Genomic DNA, 24,245 nt, shown 5'->3' with positions numbered 1-24,245 from the left:
GTAATTATTAATTATATTGTAGCTATCTTAGGGTTTATTTTACAGGTAAGTATTTAGTTTTAACTAGGAATAAGTTAGTTAATAATAGTAATTTTATTTAGATTTATTTAATTAATATTTAAGTTAGGGATGTGTTAGGGTTAGGGTTAGACTTAGGTTTAGGGGTTAATAATTTTATTATAGGTTGCGGCGGTATAGGGGGGCAGGATAGGGGTTAATTAATTTAATATAGGTGGCGACGGTGTAGGGGGCCAGATTAGGGGTTAATAAGTTTAATATAGGTAGCGGCGGGGTCCGGGAGCGGCGGTTTAGGGGTTAAACAATTTATTTAGTTGCGGCGAGGTCCGGGATCCGCAGGATAGGGGTTAATAAATTTATTATGGGTGGCGGCGGTATAGGGGGGGCAGGATAGGGGTTAATAGGTATAATGTAGGTGGCGGCGGGGTCCGGGAGCGGCGGTTTAGGGGTTAATACATTTATTATAGCTGCGGCGGGGTCTAGGAGCGGCGGTTTAGGGGTTAATACATTTATTATAGTTGCGGCGGGGTCTAGGAGCGGCGGTTTAGGGGTTAATAACTTTATTTAGTTGCGGGGGGCTCCGGGGGCACCGGTATAGGGGGTAGAGCAGTATAGTATAGTGTGAGTGCTTAGTGACAGGGGTATTAATAAAGCTGTAGAAAAGCCGAAGAGCAGCGAGATCGATGTGTGATAACTATCACAGTCCGCTGCTCATCGCCCCGTACTTGGTGCGCGGCTTTTGGACAGCTTTTTTAATAACTTTGGCTAGCGTATTCAGGTCCGCGGCGGTGATGTGAGGCGAGCTTAGGCGGGCATATTTGGGCCGGCGATGGCAGGTACGTACGGAGCTTGATAACTAGAGGCCAAAGATGGACTACATCAGTAAAGTGACATATGTTCCAATAGCAATTTACAACAGGAGAAACATTTTTCAACATACTACAACATTTAATTATCTTAGATTCATGCCAGATAAATGTATTAAGCTAATGATAATAATACAGTTTTTTATATATATATATGGACCTTTTGCTTAATGTACCTTTGGGTTAGCGCTCAAGCGAAAACCAGGACCTACATTTTTCAGCTTGCCCCATAGAAGTATATTATGTGAGGGATTTATTCGACCTCTAGCTGTTAGTGTACCCTAGACTTTAGGCTCAAGGCTAACATTTGACTCTGCACTTGTAATGTGGAAGTAAAAATGGAAGCGCCATGGATTGCGTTCTAACAATGTTTGCTTACCATAGCGCTACCATTTTTACACTCCACTTGTAATCTTGACTATGTGAGTATTGATGCATTTTTGCCTATAACGCATGTACGGTTTTCTTTCTCTGGGCAAGATTTCAGTCCTATATTAAGAGGGGAACTAGTATATAAATAAACATACAGTTAGTTCCTTATTCTGGCTTTATTTTTTGCAACAGGATCCCCATTAAATCACTACAGTTTGTGAGTCACTAAATAAAAGCTGCTCCTTAGAGCTTGTTGGCTGGTAGAGAATGTTGTTAGGTGTACCAGTGTTACCGGTCTGTAAATAAAAAATACAACCCACAAAAGTTATTAACCCTCAAAGTTATAAACTCTAACTACACCTGTCTTGGAACCACTAAGTGATCCTGTTCCAATTACAAGACCTTCTGACTTGTTGAACACCCACACTGTAACCCCCAACACCTACACAATTCCCCACTATACAATAAACCCCAAAAATGTATATGCCCCCTTCAACCTATTTTGCCACAGTAATCCCATCAAATAACAAACATCCATACATGATTCCCTCATCTAAACCCCCGCTTAACTCAAACTCCCTATATAATCCTCAAGGGTTATCAAAAGTCCTAACCACCTAATAACACCTAAACCTTAAAACCATAAGAAGAGTAGTTATGCTCACTGCAAAGTCAGGAATGATTGCATTCTTTATAAACCTGCAGAATTTTTAGTGCCTAGGGCAGCACAACACCTAAATACGCCTCTGGTTGTGGTAAATCACATAATTCAGATAGAGCATACAATTTAAACCAATTCCAATTCCAGTTTACTTCTATTAGTCAATTTTCTCCATTCTCTTGTTATCCTTTGGTTTAAAGGGATACTCAAGTCAAAATTAAACTTTCATGATTCAGATAGAGTATGCAATTTTAAACAGCTTTCCAATTTACTTCCATTAACAAAATGTGCAGTCTTTTTATACTTACACTTTTTGAGTCACCGTTTCCTGCTGAGCATGTGCAAGAATTCCCAGAATATGCGTATATGCATTTGTGATTGGCTGATGGCTGTCACATGATACAGGAGGAGTGAAAATAAACATGTTTGAAATTTGTCAGAAAAAAATCTACTACTCATTTGAGGTTCAGACAATGGGGCCGACGCTGTCGGCATTTAACATTGCACAAGCAGTTCTGGTGAACTGCTTGTGCAATGCCGCCCCCTGCAGATTTGTGGCCAATCGGTCGCTAGCAGGGGGTGTCAATCAACCCTTAAGGCTCGCGCGGAAACAGGGGCATTCAGGGCCATTCGGCTTCTTAATAAATCGACCCCTAAGTACTATTGCATTGTCTTTTTACCATGCATTTGTTGATTATGCAAATTTACTGTATTAGCTGGTCCTTTAAGGCAAATATAACAGCCACCAATAAGCAGTTAGCTCCCATTAGTGCATTGCTGCTCCTGAGCTTACCTATGTATGTTTTTCAACAATGGATACCAAGCAAACAAGGCAAATTAGATAATAGAAGAAAATTGGACAGTTATGAGAGTTTAATTTTGACTTTACTTTCCCTTTAAATAAGTATATATATCCCACAGCGTAATACCACTCATATATGCCCGCTAAATAGATTAATACATATTATGTATAAACATAAAAATGTGACACCTATTTTTTTTTCTAATTGATAGAACTGCAGAACAGATGTTGCAATTACAATTACTCCCTTTTGTACCATAAAAATAATTAGACTATTTTCGCATGGGAAACCACTCATTTTGGCATCCATTTATCATGTTCAAGGCCCTCAGATTGTGTATGCATGGGGATCCGTTTGTCTTAAGGTGATACTATGTTGCTAAAATGATCCCGTTTTGCACACAATACACCATAGCATATTTTCATTTAATATAAATGCATATTCTTATTGCTAATTAAAATAAAGCGAAAATAAATATCTTCAAATCCATTGAAATGATTGCAGGATCTTATCCATAAAGGTCAATATTGCAAAACTATACTTATACATACTAATTAAAGGGAAAGTCAAAAATAAACTTGCATGATTCAGATAGAGCTTGTCATTTTAAGACAATTTTAAATTCACTTCTACTTTCAAATGTGCTTTGTTCTCTTGGTATCCCTTGTTGAAAAAGAATACGCACATATCATACACTAGTGGTAACTGCTGCTAATTGGTGCCTGCACACATTTGTCTCTTGTGATTGGCTAACTAGATGTGTTCAGCTAGCTGCCAGTAGTGCAATACTGTTCCTTCAGCAAAGGATAACAAGATAATGAAGCAAATTTAATAATAGAAGTAACTTGGAAAGTTGTTTAAAATCTTATGTCCTATCCAAATAATGAAAGCAAAATGTTGGAGTTTCCTGTCCCTTTAATGATTAATGGCATATATATATATATATATATATATATATATATATATATATATATATATATATATATATATATATGTGTGTGTTGCTGTCCTAAGCAAACCAAAGCACACAAGTTTGCCTGGTCTTTATACGCTATATGGTGAAAAGTATGTGGACACACCACTAATTATTGAGTTCAGGTGTTTCAGCCACAGCCATTGCTAATAGGTGCATAAAATTTAGCACATAGCCATGAAATCTCCATAGACAAACATTGGCAGTACAGTGGGTTGTACTGAAGAGTTTAGTGACTTTAAACGTGACAATGTCATAAGTTGCTGCCTTTGCCACAAGTCAGTTTGTAGAATTTCTGCCTTATTGCATCTTCTTCAGTCAATTGTAAGCGCTATTATTGTGAAATGGAAGCCTCCATGGACAATAAAAGCTCAGCTACAAAATGGTAGCCCAAGAAAACTCACAGAGCGGGGTGCTGAGTGCTTAAGCCTGTAGCTCATAAAATCGCCAATAAAATGTTGCATCACTCACTACGGAATTCCCCTACAGAATAACATCAGCACAGGAACAATGCCTTTGGCGTTTCATGAAATGGATTTCCATGGCCTAGCAGCTGTGCACAAGCCTCACATTAACATGCGCAATGCAAAGCATCGGCTGTAGTGGTGTAAAGCATGCTTGTATTGGACTCAGTAGCAGGGCAAAGTGGGCGCTTTTTTTTTTTTTTTTTTTTTTTTTTTAGGTTAATGACAAGACATAGCATGCAGATTATATCCAATATATCTATATCTATCTATCTATCTATCTATCTATCTATCTATATATATATATATATATATATACTGTATATTAGAAATACAAGATATAGTGAAACATTCAGTCTCAATAGTTCACAAAAAGTTTGATTTGTAAAACACAATATGAAGCAAACCTCTCTTGGACCACATGAGATAAAATTAGGAAAGGAATAATAGGGGAGGAAGGACAACAAAAGCCCCTCTTGGACACAAAGTATGTAGTAAAGGGATAATAGATATAAAGAGAAGGACCACTTTTAGGTCACATGGACTAAAATAACAATAGCATGTTAAATACTTAAAAAACAAAAAGAAGAAAGTAAATTAGGATCTATGAATGCACAGAGAGTATTTCAACAGGAGGGGTTCTCACTCAGTAACTGACTGACTCAAAAGCTAAAGCAATACAGAGAAGAGATTATAGGGTATTGACTCTTATTAAAATAGGAGATATTTTAATGTTATAGCTAAATTTACAAACGATTAAGCATAGGAGAGAGTTAATGTTAGCCAATTTATGTAAGCAATTTATAATTCTTAATTGGCTAGATTACAAGTTTTGCATTGTGCAGTACAGCTATACCGCTGAAAAATTGGCCAATGCGCGTGGAATTGCAGGTATGCATATTACAAGTCACGGTGGAATAGCTTTACCGTGACTTGTAATATGCATACCTGCAATTCCACGCGCAACGTCCATTCCGCACTCAAAAAATGAGTGCAGGATTTTCCATAGCGCTGTATTACAGGTTGCGCGGTCTGGCTAAAATGCTTGCGTTACAGCATATACCGACACAATCCATTCCACGATCTGGGACCAGTAGTTATGGATTTTGTGAAACAAAAGTGTTTCACAAAACTCATAACTAAACTGTTACAAAGTACACTAACACCCATAAACTACCTATTAACCCCTAAACCGCCACCCTCCCGCATCACAAATACTATATTACACCTATTAACCCCTAATCTGCCGCCCACCCACATCGCGACTATTAAATAAACCTATTAACCCCTAATCCACCGCCCACCCACCTCGCCAACACTATATAAACCTATTAACCCCTAAACTGCCAGCCCCCCACATCGCCAACACTATAATAAAGTATTAACCCCTAAACCTTCAGTCCCCCACATCGCAACTAATAAACTAAACATTTTAACCACTACACCGCCAGCCCCCCACATCGCAAAAACTAAATTAAACTATTAACCCCTAAACCTAACATCCCCTAACTTTAAATTTAAAGTTACAATATAACTATCTTAAAATAAATATAAACTTACCTGTGAAATAAAAAAAATCCTAAGAATAAACTATAAATTAACCTAACATAACTATTCTAATACAAAATAAAATAAACTACCAATTAAAAATCCTAAATTACATGATTAAAAAAACCCTATGAAAAGATATTGTTTTTTTTTTAGAAATTTAAATAAACCTAATACTACGAAAAAATAAAAAAAATTAACATTACAAAAAACCCTGCTAAAATTACGAAAAATAAAAAAACACTAAGATTACAAAAATTAAGAAACGAAATTATCCAAAATAATAAAACTTACACCTAATCTAATAGTCCTGTAAAAACAAATAAGCCCCCCCCAAATAAAAACACATCCTAACCTAACAATAAACTACCAATAGCCCTTAAAAGAGCCTTTTGTAGGGCATTACCCTAAGTTAAACAGCTCTTTACCTAAAAAAGTCCTCCCTAAAAGTAAAACCCCCCACCCAACCAACCCCCCAAAATAAAAAAACCTAAGTCTAAAAACATCCTAACCTACCCATTGCCCCTAAAGGGACATTTGTATGGGCATTGCCCTTAAAAGGGCATTCAGCTCTTTTACTGCTCTTAAAAGGGCATTCGGCTCTTTTACTGCCCATCAAAACCCTAATCTCTAAAAAAAAACACCCCCCAAAAAAAAACAAAAAAAAAAAAACACTAACCCCAGAAAATCTACTCACAGTTCCTGAAGTCCGGACATCCATCTTCATCCAGGCGGTGAGAAGTCTTCATCCAGGCGGTGACATCTTGATCCATCGTGGGGGCAACTTCCTTCTTCATCCCGGAGGCACGGAGCATCTTTGCTGGCGGCGTGGATATCCATCCAGGATCCTCTTCATATGATCACCGCCATACACTGAAGCTTGAATGCAAGGTACCCCATATTTATTGGGGTACCTTGCATTCCTATTGGCTGACATTTTCAAATCAGCCAATAGGATGAGAGCTACTGAAATCCTATTGGCTGTTTAAATCAGATGCTCCACGCCTCCACAGCTCCGCGCCTTCACAGCTCTGCAACACCGGGATGAAGAAAGAAGATGCCCACGCAATGGATCAAAATGTCGCATCCTGAATGAAGACTTCTCGCCCCCTGGATGAAGATGGATGTCTGGACTTCAGGAACCATGAGTCGATTTTCTGGGGTTAGTGTTAGTTTTTTTTAAAAAAAAATTTGGTGTGTGTGTTTTTTTTTTAGATTAGGGTTTTGATAGGCAGTAAAAGAGCTAAATGCCCTTTTAAGGGCAATGCCCATACAAATACCCCTTTAGGAGCAATGCGTAGCTTAGGTTTTATTTGTGGGGGGGCCGGCAGTTTTGGGGTTAATAGATTTAGTTTATTAGTAGTGATGTGGGGGGCCGGCAGTTTAGGGGTTAATAGATTTAGTTTATTGGTACCGATGTGGGAGGCCAGCGGTTTAGTGGTTAATCCTTTTATTTAGTGTTGGCGATGTCGTCGTGAGGCGGGGGTTTAGGGTTTAATAGCTTTAATTAGTTTCGGGCGGCGGTTTATGGGTTAATCATTTTATTTAGTGTTGGCGATGTCGGGGGCGGCGTATTAGGGGTGTTTAGACTAGGGGTTTATGTTAGGGTGTTAGGTTTAAACGTAACTTTCTGTTCCCCATAGACATCAATGGGGTTGCGTTATGGCGATTTGCTATTCCGCGATCTCAAGTCTTAGTTTTTCTCTAACACTTTCTCCCCATTGATGTCTATGGGGGAAAGCGTGCACAAGCATGTAAACTCAGCCCTTGGCTTTTGTGCGGTTTCTAGCTTAAAGCTCCATAACGCACAGCACAAAGAAGGTTTTTCAGTAACTCGTAATGGCAGTGCTATGGAGTTTGTGATACCGCTGTTATTTTTGCGTTCTTTACGCACCCGGTATAGCGCAAAACTTGTAATCTAGATGAATGTGTTTTAAAAATGTTTACACTTGTCTGAAATGTCTTTCTATAGCAAGACAGCAAAATAAATCTTTTAATTAAAAGGTGTTTACTGTCCCTTTAATTTTGTTCCTTAATTATCATAATTAAATATTATTTCTTTAGGCTTAAGAGATTTGACACATAGTTCAGCAAGCTAAGCATATTATTTTAATTCCTGTACATTTACATATTAATATCTATTTAAGATTGAACAGTTCGTTGCTAATACGTAACATTTATGCATCAATATGTTGCACAATATTAATTTGAGTTAAAATTAGAAAAGAGAGCGGCAGGCACTGCAAAAACCAAGCCCGCTTGGTTTTTGCAGTGCCTGCCGCTCTCTTTTCTAATTTTACCTTTTGGGCGATCCTGAGTCATATCGCAGGCTACGGCACTCTCTCAGCCTTTCTCATTGGAGGATTTCATGTAATTTTCATACTTGCCGGTTCCGGTTCCGGATGCAGCTACACCGCGCTCACCTTGGTTTCATTAATTTGAGTTACTTTAATATATAATATTAAATAATCCTATACTATAAAAGGCCAAGTGTGTTTGTCCGAAGCTGTCATGCGCAGTAGAGACAGCACGCGGACAAACACACTGGCCTAAGTCCCTACCTGTTCTGCCGACTGCGCCGAGCAGAAGTGGGCGGGGCCGATCGTGAAGGGGGCGGGGCCTAACGTGAAAGCCCGTGAAGGGGGCGGAGCCTAGCGTGAAGGCCCGTGAAGGGCCGTGGAGAGAGCTCAAACAGCTCAAGAGAGGGTGGAGGGATGTGGGGAGATGTTGGGAGAGGGGGGAGATGTGCAGTGAGGGGGGAGATGTGGAGAGATGTGGGAGATGTGGAGTGAGGGGGGAGATGTGGAGAGAGGGGAGAGATGTGGGGAGATGTGGAGAGAGGGGGGAGATGTGGAGAGAGGGGGGAGATGTGGAGAGAGGGGAGAGATGTGGAGAGAGGGGAGAGATGTGGGGAGAGGGGGGAGATGTGGAGAGAGGGGGGAGATGTGGAGAGAGGGGGGAGATGTGGAGAGAGGGGAGAGATGTGGGGAGAGGGGGGAGATGTGGAGTGAGGGGGGAGATGTGGAGAGAGGGGGGAGATGTGGAGAGAGGGTAGAGATGTGGGGAGAGGGGGAGATGTGGAGTGTGGGGGGAGATGTGGAGAGAGGGGGGAGAATTGGAGAGAGGGGGGAGATGTGGAGAGAGGGGGGAGATGTGGAGAGAGGGGGGAGATGTGGAGTGAGGGGGGAGATGTGGAGAGAGGGGAGCGATGTGGGGAGATGTGGAGAGAGGGGGGAGATGGGGAGAGATGGGGGGAGATGGGGAGAGATGTGGGGAGAGGGGGGAGATGTGGAGAGAGGGGGGGGAGATGTGGGGAGAGAGAGAGGGGGGAGAGAGAGGGGGAGAGAGAGAGGGGAAAGAGAGAGGGGGAGAGGGAGAGAGAGAGACAGAGAGAGAGGGGGGAGAGGGAGAGAGAAAGAGAGGAGAGAGAGAATGAGAGGGAGAGAGAGAGAGGGGGGAGAGAGAGAGAGGGGGGGAGAGGGAGAGAGAGGGGGGGGGAGGGGAGAGAGAGAGAGGAGAGACACAGAGAGAGGGGAGAGTGAGAGGGGGGGGGGAGAGACAGAGGGGGGGGAGAGAGAGAGGGGGGAGAGATAGAGGGGCAAGAGAGAGAGAGAGGAGAGACAGAGGGGGGAGAGAGAGAGGAGAGAGAGAGAGGGGGAGAAAGAGAGAGAGGAGAGAGAGAGAGAGGGGGAGAGAGAGACAGAGAGAGGGGAGAGAGAAAGAGAGAGGCGAGAGAGAGGAGGCGAGAGAGAGAGGGGGGGAGAGAGAGATAGAGGGGAGAGAGAGAGAGAGAGGGGTGAGATAGAGAGAGAGGGGAGAGAGAGAGGGGAGAGAGAGAGAAAGGGGGGAGAGAGAGAAAGAGAGAGAGGGGGGAGAGAGAGAGGGGAGCGAGAGAGAGAGGGGAGCGAGAGAGAGGGGGAGATGGAGAGAGAGAGGGGGAGAGAGCGCAAAAGAGAGGGGGAGAGAGAAAGCAAAAGAGAGTGGGAGGGAGAGAACGCCAGGGGTGGGACCACTGTAATGCAAAAAATGGCCCGTGTGAACGGGCTTTAGGACTAGTATATATATATATATATATATATATATATACACACATATATTATCTACTCATTGATAGTCTAATAATGCATAAATGCACATAACCTATGTTATCTATCTACATCCCAGGGAAATCAAAAATAAACAGCATGAATGGATTTTTCTGTAATGAGCAGATTATTAATTATTTAATTCATTTATTTAAAGGAGATTGAGCCACAATACAAACTAGAAAAATGTGGTGTTTTTTTTTTTTTTAAACTGGAAGGGCTGTATTAGGAAACAGCAAACATTTATAGTAAGGAAGTCACCTTGTTAGTAACTAGTCAGAAAGTGCTTCCCAAGTGCTAAACCAAAAATGGGCCGGCTCCTAAGCTTAGATTCCTGATTTTTCAAATAAAGACAGCAAGAGAGCGAAGAAAATTGATAATAGGAGTAAATTAAAAAGTTGCATGCTCTATCTGAATCATGAAAGGAAAAATTTGAGTTTAGTATCCCTTTAAGTTTCATTTTGACTTTACTGTCCCTTTAAAAATCAAATCACCAATCCTGTCTGCACTTCTTATTTTCGCCTGTAGATGTCACTGTCCCATTGCATCTTGTACTTTATGCCTTCATGTCCTCACTTTCCTCCACCTTCCACCTTGTGAGAACTTGCAGCCGTAGGGCTTTGATAAATCGAGCCCTTAGCACTGATCGAGCGGTGCAGTGACCCAGCACACAGTGAAAATTAAAGGGACAGTCTAGTCAAAATTATACTTTCATGATTCAGATAGGGCATGCAATTTTAAACAACTTTCCAATTTACTTTTATCATTAAATTTGCTTTGTTCCCTTGGTGGTATTTTTGAAAAGCTAAACCTAGGTAGGCTCCATCTGATTTCTAAACCGTCTTCTAGCTCAGAGCATTTTGAAAGTTGTCACAGTTAGACAGTGCTAGTTCATGTGTGTCATATAGATAACACTGTGCTCACTCCCGTGGAGTTATTTAGGAGTCTGCACTGATTGGCTAAACTGCCTGTCTGTCAAAAGCACTGAGATAAGGGGGCAGTCTGCAGAGGCTTAGATATAAGGTAATCACAGAGGTAAAACATAGATTAATATAACTGTGTTGGTTATGCAAAACTGATGAATGAGTAATAAAGGGATTATTTATCTTTTTAAACAATAACAATTCTGGTGTAGACTGTCCCTTTAAGTAAAAATATGCTCTATATTGGTGAGTGTTTATTAACCCCTTAACGATGCATGTCGTACAGGGTATGTCTTACACAAACTGGTCTTTAAAGACCAGCGACGTACCCGGTACGTCGTTAAGGGTTTCAAGCAACTGGAAGCGATCCTGATCACTTTTTAACACTTTCAAGGTATTGCAGTGATGCCTCGATATTGAGGCATCACTGTAATACCTTTTTAGTCACACCGATGTGGCCCTCTCTGCATCAGCCAGTGATGGTTCCGATCGTTAGTGGGTGGGAGCCATTGCAGGGAGGTGGGTGGGCGGCCCATTGCTGGGGAACATCCTTCTGGCTGTTCTCTATGCCGGGTGCGCGCTAGAGCTCGCGCTGTAGGTGAGACTTTCTGCCAGTAGTTAAGATGGCGGGGACAATTGTGGGGCGGGGGAGGGAAGAGAGCTGTTTGGGAGGGATCAGGGGGTGGGATGTGTCAGGTGGGAGGCTGATCTCTACACTAAAGCTAAAATTAACCCTTCAAGATTCCTACAAGCTACCTAATTAACCCCATCACTGCTGGGCATAATACAAGTTTGGTGCGCAGTGGCATTTAGGGGCCTTCTAATTACCAAAAAGTAATGACAAAGCCATATATGTCTGCTATTTCTGAACAAAGGGGATCCCAGAGAAGCATTTACAACCATTTGTGCCATAATTGCACAAGCTTTTTGTAAATAATTTCAGTGAGAAACCCAAAGTTAGTGAAAAAGTGAACAATTTTTTTTATTTGATCGCATTTGGCAGTGAAATGGTGGCATGAAATATATCAAAATTGGCCTAGATCAATACTTTGGGTTGTCTACTACACTACCCTAAAGCTAAAATGAACCCTACAAGCTCCCTACAAGCTACCTAATTAACCACTTCACTGCTGGGCCTAATACAAATGTGGTGCGCAGCAGCATTTAGTGGCCTTCTAATTACCAAAAAGCAACGCCAAAGCCATATATGTCTGCTATTTCTGAACAAAGGGGATCCCAGAGAAGCATTTACAACCATTTGTGCCATAATTGCACAAGCTGTTTGTAAATAATTTCAGTGAGAAACCTAAAGTTTGTGAAAAAATTTGTGAAAAAGTGAACGATTTATTTTATTTGATCGCATTTGGCGGTGAAATGGTGGAATGAAATATACAAAAATGTGCCTAGATCAATACTTTGGGTTGTCTACTAAAAAAATATATATATATGTCAAGGTAACTATCGCTAATTTTGAAAAAAAAAATGGTTTGGAAATAGCAAAGTGCTACTTGTACTTATTGCCCTATAACTTGCAAAAAAAGCAAAGAACATGTAAACATTGGCTATTTCTAAACTCAGGACAAAATTTAGAAATTATTTAGCATGGGTGTTTTTTGGAGCTTGTATATGTGCAACAGATTTTGGGGGTCAAAGTTAGAAAAAGTGTGTTTTTTTCCATTTTTTCATCATATATTATAATTTTTTTATGGCAAATTATAAGATATGATGAAAATAATGGTATCTTTAGAAAGACCATTTAATGGCGAGAAAAACGGTATATAATATGTGTGGGTACAGTAAACGAGTAAGAGGAAAATTACAGCTAAACACAAACACTGCAGAAATGTAAAAATAGCATTGTTCCTTAAGGGAAAGAAATTGAAAAATGGCCTTGTCCTTAAGGGGTTAAAATTAAAAATTGCAAAATTGCACAAAATGGCAATAAATGCATGGTGTGTGTGCTGGTCATGTTTTTGCAGTATTTCTCTCAAAGCATTAGTAAAAAAATCTCCTGTGAACTTTACACATTGCGCCAACTTTTGGAGATCAACATAAAGTAACCAGAGGTAGAACAGGCTTAAGATAATACACTGTGCCCAAAAGAAGAATGCCAAAATTACAAGTGTCATCTGTAACAAAATTAAGAACTGACATAATAAACCTTAGTCAGAGCATGCTATTGTTTTTTGTTTTTTTTGTGTGTGTGTGTGGGGGGGAGGGGGTTGTGTTGTCCTGTGCAATAAGTATATAAGTGGAATAGGTGCTTTTGGTAGGGGCGCTGGAAGGATTCACTCATGTCTGCAGAATGCAACTGCATATATTTGCAACATGAAATGCTCACTTTTGCAATGATGCTTAGGTATCTCAATGATGCTTCATATGGGACTATAAGGGCTGGGGAGAAATGGAAATCACATGTAGGGTTGCCAGCTGTCCAACACAAACATATTGGATGGCTTGTGAGTGGGCCCTGCTGGTAGGTGGGGGGTGGTGATGGTCACATAATGGCTCCTCCCCAGTAATGTGCGGTGACATCAGAGGCTGGTGAGACAGTGGCTAGGATACGCCTTCATTCTTTAGATATCCTTTGTTGAAGAAATAGCAATGCACATGGATGAGCCAATCACATGAGGTATCTATGTGCAGTCACCAATCAGCAGCTACTGAGCATATTTATATATGATTTTCAACAAAGGATATCAAAAGAATGAAGAAAATTAGATACTAGATGTAAATTGGAAAGTTATTTAAAAGTGCATGCTCTTTCTAAATCATGAAAGAAAACATATGGGTTTCATGTCCCTTTAAATGGTGTCTTTGAAAACTGGTCAACTTAGTAAACATCTGATTTTAGTCTAAAGGATTGTAACAGAAACTCTTGCCAGATAACAAAATGCTTGCTCTGATTATGAGATCTAGAAATCCAGGCCCATTAAAATATGTTTAAAACATACTTTTTACTTTAATGCTGCAAATGATGCTTATAGATTCCTTCATTATTCAGTAAATATAAAAATGTCTTGATCCAGTGGCGGCTGGTGAAATTTAAAGATGGTGGGGCGCTTGACCCCTTTAAATAAAGCCACATCCTCAGATGGCACCACTAGTGATGTCGCAAACCTAAAAATTTCAGTTTGCGAACGGCGAACGCAAACCTCCGCAAATGTTCGCGAACCGGCGAACCGGACGAACCGCCATAGACTTCAATAGGCAGGCGAATTTTAAAACCCACAGGGACTCTTTCTGGCCACAATAGTGATGGAAAAGTTATTTCAAGGGGACTAACACCTGGACTGTGGCATGCCGGAGGGGGATCCATGGCAAAACTCCCATGGAAAATTACATAGTTGATTTTAATCCATAAAGGGCATAAATCACCTAACATTCCTAAATTGTTTGGAATAACGTGCTTTAAAACATCAGGTATGTAAGGGTTACACCCGCTTCACAGTGACAGACCAAACTCCCCGTTTAACGCACGGCAAACAGTCCATTTGCACAACCGCAAACTCCCCATTTGCACAAGGTTGGATACCAAGCTAGCCATGTCCCATTCCTTGTCCTCACTGATGTCATTGAAGGTCTCTTCCTCCACCCAGCCACGTACAACACCAAGGGTCCCCGAAAGGTGACAACAAGCCCCCTGGGACGCCTGCTGTGTTTGGTCTTCCACCTCCTCAAAGCCACCTTCCTCCTCTGACTCCTCTTCTTCAGACTCTTCTCTCTGCGTTGCCTCTCTCTGTGTTATTATAAGGTGTGTTAAGTAGTACTATTCCTATCAGTTTAATCCCTGTTATGTGCCTTTTTTTTTGGTTTGGTTTTTGAAGCCACAGTGCAGCACCAGAGGCCAGAAAAATTAGGCATGTACACATGCCTGAAAAATTAGGTATTGTTGCAGCCGCTGCTGCAGCAGCGGCCAGAAAAATTGATGTTTGTTTCCCAGGCAGAAAGTGCCCTAAAAATTGCAGCTTGAACCCTAGTTGGTGGCGGATAAGTCACGCAAGTCATCCGGCATTCAGAGATAAAATACAGCAGTGTGTGGACCATTTTTAGCCCAAGGCAGCTCATCTCATCAGGCCTTTTTTAGTCGAATGTATCGCCCACTGTCAGTCCCTTCGGGATCCATCCCTCATTCATCTTAATAAAGGTGAGGTAATCTAGACTTTTTTGACCTAGGCGACTTCTCTTCTCGGTGACAATACCTCCTGCTGCACTGAAGGTCCTTTCTGACAGGACACTTGAAGCGGGGCAGGCCAGAAGTTCTATAGCAAATTGGGATAGCTCAGGCCACAGGTCAAGCCTGCACACCCAGTAGTAAAGGGGTTCATCGCTCCTCAGAGTGTCGATATCTGCATTTAAGGTGAGGTAGTCTGCTACCTGTCGGTCGAGTCATTCTCTGAGGGTGGACCCCGAAGGGCTGTGGCGATGCGTAGGACTTAAAAAGCTCTGCATGTCCTCCATCAACAACACATCTGTAAAGCGTCCTGTCCTTGCCGGTGTGGTCGTAGGAAGAGGAGGATTACTTTCACCTCTTCCCCTGTTAGATTGCCGTTGTGCTGTGACATCACCCTTATACGCTGTGTAAAGCATACTTTTTAATTTATTTTGGAACTGCTGCATCCTTTTCGACTTGCGGTAATTCGGTAACATTTCAGGCACTTTCTGCTTATACCGGGGGTCTAGTAGCGTGGACACCCAGTACAGGTCGTTCTCCTTCAGCCTTTTTATACGAGGGTCCATCAACAGGCACGACAGCATGAAAGACCCCATTTGCACAAGGTTGGATGCCGAGCTACTCATGTCCCGTTCCTCGTCCTCAGTGATCTCACTGAAGGTATGTTCTTCCCCCCAGCCACGTACAACACCACAGGTACCAGATAGGTGACAACGAGCAACCTGGGATGCCTGTTGTGGTTGGTCTTCCTCCTCCTCCTCAAAGCCACATTCCTCCTCTGACTCCTCTTCCTCACAATCCTCTTCCAGCGTTGCCGCAGGTCCAGCAAGCGATGCTGATAAGGCTGTTTCTGGTGGTGATGGTGACCACAACTCTTCCTCTTCACGCTCATCTACGGCCTGATCCAGCACTCTTCGCAGGGCACGCTCCAGGAAGAAAACAAATGGTATGATGTCACTGATGGTGCCTTCGGTGCAACTGACTAGGTTTGTCACCTCCTCAAAAGGATGCATGAGCCTACAGGCATTGCGCATGAGCATCCAGTAACGTGGCAAAAAAATTCCCAGCTCCGCAGAGGCTGTCCTAGCACCCCGGTCATACAAATAGTCGTTAACGGCTTTTTCTTGTTGGATCAGGCGGTCGAACATTAGGAGTGTTGAATTCCAACGTGTCGGGCTGTCGCAAATCAAGCGCCTCACTGGCATGTTGTTTCGCCACTGGATATCTGAAAAGTGCACCATGGCCATGTAGGAACGCCTGAAATGGCCACACACCTTCCTGGCCTGCTTCCGGAACGTCCTGTAAGCCTGGGTACTTATGCACAAAGCGTTGTACGATCAGATTACACACATGTGCCATGCACGGCACATGTGTCAACTTGCCCAAATTCAATGCAGCCAACAAATTTCTTCCGTTGTCACAAACCACTTTGCCGATCTCCAGTTGGTGCGGAGTCAGCCACTGTTCCACCTATGCGTTCAGGGCGGACAGGAGTGCTGGTCCGGTGTGTCTCTCTGCTTTCAGGCAAGTCAACCCCAAGACGGCGTGACACTGCCGTATCCGGGATGTGGAATAGTACCTGGGGAGCTGGGGGGGTGCCGTTGATGTGGAGCAAGACGTAGCAGCAGAAGAGGACTCAGCCGAGGAGGTTATGGAAGAGGATGGAGTAGGAGGAGTAGAGGAGGTGGCAGCAGGCCTGCCTGCAAGTTGCGGCGGTGTCACCAACTCCTCTGCAGAGCCACGCATTCCAAGCTTGGCAGCCGTCAGCAGGTTTACCCAATGCGCAGTGTAGGTGATATACCTGCCCTGACCATGCTTTGCAGACCAGGTATCAGTGGTCAGATGGTCCCTTGCCCCAACACTGTGTGCCAGACATGCCATTACTTCCTTTCGCACAATCGAGTACAGGTTGGGGATTGCCTTTTGTGCAAAGAAATTTCGGCCGGGTACCTTCCACTGCGGTGTCCCAATAGCTACAAATTTTTGGAACGCCTCAGACTCCACCAGCTTGTATGGTAAAAGCTGGCGGGCTAAGAGTTCAGACAAGCCAGCTGTCAGATGCCGGGCAAGGGGGTGACTTTGTGACATTGGCTTCTTACGCTCAAAAATGTCCTTGACAGACACCTGACTGTGGGCAGATGAGCAGGAACTGCTCAAGGTGAGAGACGGAGTGGTGGATGGTTGAGAGGGGGCAAGGAGGACAGCAGTGGTTGATGTGGCTGAAGATGCTGGACCTGGAGGAGGATGGCGGCTTTGAGTTTGTGTGCTGCTTGTACTCATGTGTTGATCCCATAGGCGTTTGTGATGTGCGATCATGTGCCTTCACAAAGCAGTTGTACCTAGGTGGGTGTTGGACTTCCCACGACTCAGTTTCTTTTGGCACAGGTTGCAAATGGCATCGCTGTTGTCAGAGGCAGACACACCAAAAAAATTCCACACTGCTGAGCTCTGCAATGATGGCATTCTGGTGGTGGCAACAGCATGCGTTGATTGGTGTGCTGTCTGGCTGACCCCGGGTGCTGATGCATGTTGTCTGACTGTGCCACTATCTCCTTGCGACGACCTCCCCCGCAAGGAGATAGTGGCACAGTCAAAATTGTATTTTTTTTTAAAATGTACACTACTGTTACACCAGATATGAGTTGCACTGGTGTGACACTGTGCCCTGGCAGGCCCTGAAACGCACACGCGTGAAGGAAACTGACTGCTATTATTTCACAGTCAAAAAAGTTTTTTTTTTTTTAAATGTAGACTACTGTTACACCAGATATGAGTTGCACTTGGGTGACACTGTGCCCTGGCAGGCACTGAAACGCACACGTGTGAAGGAAACTGACTGCTATTATTTCACAGTCAAAAAAGTGTTGTTTTTTTTAAATGTACACTACTGTTACACCAGATATGAGTTGCACTGGGGTGACACTGTGCCCTGGCAGGCACTGAAACGCACACGTGTGACGGAAACTGACTGCTATTATTTCACAGTCAAAAAAGTGTTGTTTTTTTTAAATGTACACTACTGTTACACCAGATATGAGTTGCACTGGGGTGACACTGTACCCTGGCAGGCACTGAAACGCACACGTGTGAAGGAAACTGACTGCTATTATTTCACAGTCAAAAAAGTGTTGTTTTTTTTTAAATGTACACTACTGTTACACAAGATATGAGTTGCACTTTGGTAACACTGTGCCCTGGCAGGCACTGAAACGCACACGTGTGAAGGAAACTGACTGCTATTATTTCACAGTCAAAAAAGTGTTGTTTTTTTTTAAATGTATACTACTGTTACACCAGATATGAGTTGCACTGGGGTGACACTGTGCCCTGGCAGACACTGAAACGCACACGTGTGAAGGAAACTGACTGCTATTATTTCACAGTTAAAAAAGTGTTGTTTTTTTTAAATGTACACTACTGTTACACCAGATATGAGTTGCACTGGGGTGACACTGTGCCCTGGCAAGCACTGAAACGCACACGTGTGAAGGAAACTGACTGCTATTATTTTACAGTCAAAAAAGTGTTGTTTTTTTTTAAAATGTACACTACTGTTACACCAGATATGAGTTGCACTGGGGGACACTGTGCCCTGGCAGGCACTGAAACGCACACGTGTGAAGGAAACTGACTGTTATTATTTCACAGTCAAAAAAGTTTTTTTTTTTTTTTTTAAATGTACACTACTGTTACACCAGATATGAGTTGCACTGGGGTGACACTGTGCCCTGGCAGGCACTGAAACGCACACGTGTGAAGGAAACTGACTGCTATTATTTCACAGTCAAAAAAGTGTTGTTTTTTTTAAATGTACACTACTGTTACACCAGATATGAGTGGTGGCACTGGGCAAGTGGGCAGAGTATACGCTGTGAGCCTGACACACAAGCTGGCAGGCAGGCAACTGCAATTAGATTACACAGGAAAAAAAACAAAAAACAGACTGATGTTCTAGCCCTAAAAAGGGCTTTTTGGGGTGCTGTTCTTACAGCAGAGATCAGATGAGTCCTTCAGGACTGTAGTTGACACTGAATACACTAGCCTAGCTATCGATTTCCCTATTAAATCAGCAGCAGCTACACTGTCCCTCCTGTCACTAAGAATGCAGCGTCCAAATGAATCTTAAATGGATGCTGTCCAGGAGGTGGGAGGGTCTGGGAGGGAGGGTCTGCTGCTGATTGGCTGGAATGTGTCTGCTGACTGTGAGGTACAGGGTCAAAGTTTACTCAATGATGACGAATAGGGGGCGGACCGAACTTCGCATATGTTCGCCGTTCACGGAGAATGCGAACATGCTATGTTTGCCGGGAACTATTCGTTGGTGAACTATTCGCGACAAATGGCCACAAATATTGGCACCCCTTCATTTCTGTCAGATAATGCACCACTTTGCCTAGAACATTTTTGCAATTACAAATGTTTAGACATTCTCATGTTTATTTCTTTTGTTTTTATTGTTATGACACAAATAAATAATAAACTGTAAATATATATTGGCTAGCTGCCATTAATTTTAAACTCAGTAACCGCTTGTATATTTGACCATTTTGGCTCCCACTTCTGTGACTGGACATAAGAGTTATATTATTTAAAGGTACAGTACAACACTTATTTCAGTGTACAAATAACTTAGATCAACTATTTTTTTATGGTCTTACTGACACAAGATTTGGATTGTACGACAGAACAGAGAACTAATATATTTGCAAAAAAGTGAATATATACAGTTTACAGAAATGGAGACTATAATAATTCTTCATTCTGGCCCACTGGAGATAACGTATTTAAATTAAAGATCCATCTGCTTTCATGTTGTAATAACATTTTATCCAGATCACCCCCTCTTATACCCAAAGTAACCTTCTCTATCCCTATAAGGCTAAAAGTTTTGGGCGAGGAGTTGTGATAGGATTTAAAGTGCTGGGCTATGCTGGAGGTTTTGACTTCTTTCTATATATCACGTAAATGTTCTAATGTTCTGTTACGTAATGATATTGTTGTTTTGCCTATATAAAAGAGGGGACAGCCACATTTGGCAAGATAGATTACTCCTTCAGTTCTGCACGTTATTTTAGTTCTAAAAAGATACGACCAGTCTTAGATATATATATATATATATATATATATATTTATATATATATAGTTACATGCTTTGCAGCATTTACAGGGATAACAGCCTGATTCTTTTGTTGCCAATTAGGTCTTGCCAGGGTTCTTTTATAAAAACTGTTTACCAAATTGTCTCTTAGATTAGGAGCCCCCCTTGCCGTCATTGATGGAAATTCCCCTATTACTTTATCCAAGTCTTTGTCCGTCTGAAGTACAGGCCAGTGTTTTTTAAGTATACTTTGTATATCTTTCCAACCATCATTGTATTGAGTAATGAACCTTATTTTCTGGGTTGCATTTTACTAGATGAGGTTTGAAAAAGACTATCAGTTTGACTTTTCTTACTGACCCTATTATACCTATTATTATAACTTTATTAGAGTATCCCCATTCCTTAAATCACATAGTCAATGGACAAGACTCTATTAAATTCAATGTCACGTGTGCAATTTCTCCTAGCCCTCACAAACTGTGATACTGGAATCCCAGCTAGTAAGGGATGAGGGTGATGACTATCAGCTCTTAATAGACTGTTGGTAGATGTAGACTTCCTATAAATTTTGGTCATTAGTTTGACAGTGACTCTATAGATACTCAAGTCCAGGAACAGTATCTCAGTACTACTATAATTAAGTGTGAACCTGAGATTCATCAACCTTTTAAGGGATATTGGTAGTTTAGTTTAGATTAGGGGGTGTTTTTATTTGGGGGGGGGGGGGGGCTTTTTTATTTTCTTAGGGATTAGGTTTAATTTTCTTTATTTTTGATAATTTTGTTTATTTTTTTCTCTAATGTTAGACTTTTTTATTTTTTGTAATGTTAGATTATTTTTTTGTAATTTAATGTTAGTTTTTTTTATTTTAAGTGTAATTTAATAGTAATTGGGGTTAATTTAGGGGATGTTAGGTTAGGGGGCTTAGTAATTAAATTAGTTATTTGTGTTGTGTGGGGTTGGCGGTTTAGGAGTTAATAGGTTAACTAGGTTTATTGTGATGTGGGGGTTTGCGGTTTAGGGGTTAATAGGTTAATTAGGTTTATTGTGATGTGGGGTTTGTCGGTTTAGGGGTTAATAGTATAATTAGTTAGTTGGCGTTGTAGGGTTTGGCGGTTTAAGGGTTAATAATATGTTGTGGCGGTTTAAGAGTTAGTTTTTCTTTCTTAATTTGTGTGGGTGAGTAGGTTTATTTTTTCTTAATACTTCGTGATGGCGGTTAGTTTTTTTTAATTTGTATTTCTTATGGGCGGCCGGTTGCGTGTTTTTTTTTAAGGCTTTGTTTGCCTACGCTGCATCCAGGTGGCAGGGTGGTGAAAGAATCCACCACAGGTGGATGCAGCATTCTTTTTGCTGCCTTGCACGGCCTACATTCCTTTGAGGATGCGTGCGCAACTGGCAACGGCTCTACTGATTTTCTGTGCTGGATGGATCCTTCATTATTTCCCTGATTTGGATCTACCGCTGGGACTTTCTGCCTCAAGAGAGACTTTTGGTTCTATATATATTTTATACCTATATTAGCATATTATCTTTGTTACATATATTTTGTTTTCTTATTTTTATTTTTCATTTAATTATATTAGTTTATTTCTTTTATATTGTTTCTCTTGATGGTGTGCAGAGACATATATACATATATATTTAACATCTTTATTCCCTTTATTTATATGTGTATATATTTGTGATTACAGTTTTTATTATTATTTACTACTTCATAATTTTTACTTTTAAATTTTTTACATTTTACATTTACTTTTCATCATTTATTTTTTAACATTTGATTTACAATTGCTTTGGGCTGCTATCTGATATAGTGCGCCCCCTATCAGGATCTCTGTATTGAGATTCTTTATTATTTTATTTTGTCCAACAATGAGTACAGCATCCATAATAATAAAAAACAACATATTATTACAGACCACCAGTATAAGGTGATAAACCAAGAGACAGTAAAAGAAAAAAGTAATGTATATTACATATCATATAACTAAATGGCTGAACTAACCAGTCTGTCTTAGTACCTCAATGTTGGAATTTTTCCTGGATTTTTCCCCCCTTCCTTCCCTTCCCATTCCACCCCGTTAAAGTAAAAAAAAAAAAAAAAAAAAAAAAAAAAAAAGGGAGGGGGGGCAAATGAAAATTCTCGAATTACACTAACCTACCTCGGATCACCACATACCTAGTAATACTAACTCCGAGTTCTTAAATGGATATATCAGATAGTCGATTTCTCTTTCGGGGAAGATCTTAATGAAAGGCACCCATTTATGAAAAAATTTCTTTACGTCCCGTTCATTGTCTATATTAGTATTTCTCTGTTCTAAGATACATTGTTTCTTTAGGTGGTTCCTAATTTCTGGGATAGTTGGTGTCACCCTCATTTTCCATTTCTTACATAACAGCTATCTGGTAGCTAAAATAGATAAGTTGACTAATATTTCATTAGGCTGACGTTCCTCTCCAGGCCTCAGACAGAATATAATCTGAAACAAGGAGAGGGCTACCAGCTCAATTTTAAGTACATTCTTAAGCCAATATTCTAGCTTACTCCACATATTTCTCAGCCTAGGGCAAGACCAGAACATGTGTATTAGATCTGCAGCTAAATAAGAACATCTAGGACATTTATCAAAATCAAGGTTTCGGACTCTGAGGCCTCTCTCCGGGGTAAAATATGTCCTGTGAAGAAGTTTCAGGTGGGCATCTCGCCAATTAGAGGAGAGAGTTGTTTTTGATACTTTATTCAAAGAAAGTTGTATAGTTTTAGGTTCTATATTATTATGTGGAATTATATTATTCCAGATTAAGGCTAGATTCTCCCCTAGCGGGGCCGCCTTACTGAGGCTCAACAAATAGTAGCATGGAGAAATGGACATAGTAGAGTCTCTAGTTATTGTAAGCCAGGATTCTATTTTGCCTAAGGACCAGTTCCAACCAACCTTGTGTGCTAGTTCTATGATGTAATGTCTTATCTGTAAATAGGCAAAAAAATCTTTATTTACCAAGTTGTATTCATCTCTCAGTTGTGCAAAAGTTTTGACACATTTCTTATCTTGATCAATTAGGTAGATAACTCTGTCCAATCCATTGTTATGCCATCTATTAAAAACAGTTGAGTCTAGACCCGGTTGGAAATTCGGGTTTCTAATTAAGGGAAGATATTTTGATGCCTTAGTGCTTATTGAGAGAAGTTTAGTTAATCTAAACCAAGCTTTGAGTGGGTTCAAAATACATTTAAGTTCCTTAATACTTAATGGGAGATCTTTAGGTTCCAGGTGTGCCAAGGCCTGTAGTGAGTATGGTTCACATATATTAGACTCCAATTCATTGTTTAAAACATAATTCTTGCTGGAAAACCAATCTGCTACTATGCGGACTAGAAAACAGAGGTTATAAAATCTTAGATTTGGGAGTGCAAGGCCTCCCATCTCTCTAGATGCTGTTAGTTTAGAAAAGGCTATCTTAGCTCTTTTCCCCTGCCAAATAAATTGTCCAATTGATGAGTTTAGTGACCGTATATCTTTCTCGAACAAAATTAATGGGACATTCTGCAAAATGTAAAGCAGTTTTGGAAGAAGAACCATCTTAAATAAAGCGATACGACCAGAAATTGACAGAGGTAAGCATTGCCAAGTTTTCAGCCTTTCTTTAATGTATGCTAGCATTGGGGTTATGTTCACCTTATAAAGATCTTTTAAATTCATTGGGATCTTAATTCCTAAGTATTTCATAGATTCCGTTATCCCTTTAAAAGGTATGTCTGTAATGCTGGTCTTGTTTTTCCTAAGCCAAATTAATTCTGATTTTGTAGGGTTTACTTTGTATCCTGAAAATGTCCCAAAATGGTCAGTGATATGCATAAATTTAGGGATGTTTTTTGCTGTGTTAGAAAGGTATATAATTAGATCGTCTGCATATAATCCAATTTTTATTTCATGATTTTGAATTTTTATACCTTCCAGCGAGCGCCTAATCTTAATTGCTAGTGGTTCTATGGCTAAGTTGAATAGGAGCGGGGAGAGAGGACAGCCCTGACGAGTGCCCCTCTTCAGAGCAATTGAGGAAGAGGTATCATTGTTAATAATCAGCCTTGTAAACGAATGATTGTATAGATTCTCTACAAACTTAGGAAAATTACCCTCCATCCCAAACTTTGTTAGAGAGAAAATTAGATGTTTATGGATTACTAAGTCAAAGGCTTTTTCCGCATTGATTGATACAATAGCCATGTCAGGGGGATCCACCCCCCCGCCC

This window comes from Bombina bombina, chromosome 2 (genome assembly GCF_027579735.1).
Source record: "Bombina bombina isolate aBomBom1 chromosome 2, aBomBom1.pri, whole genome shotgun sequence".
NCBI classification, from domain to species: Eukaryota; Metazoa; Chordata; class Amphibia; order Anura; family Bombinatoridae; genus Bombina; species Bombina bombina.
Note: the sequence above shows the minus strand (reverse complement) of the source record.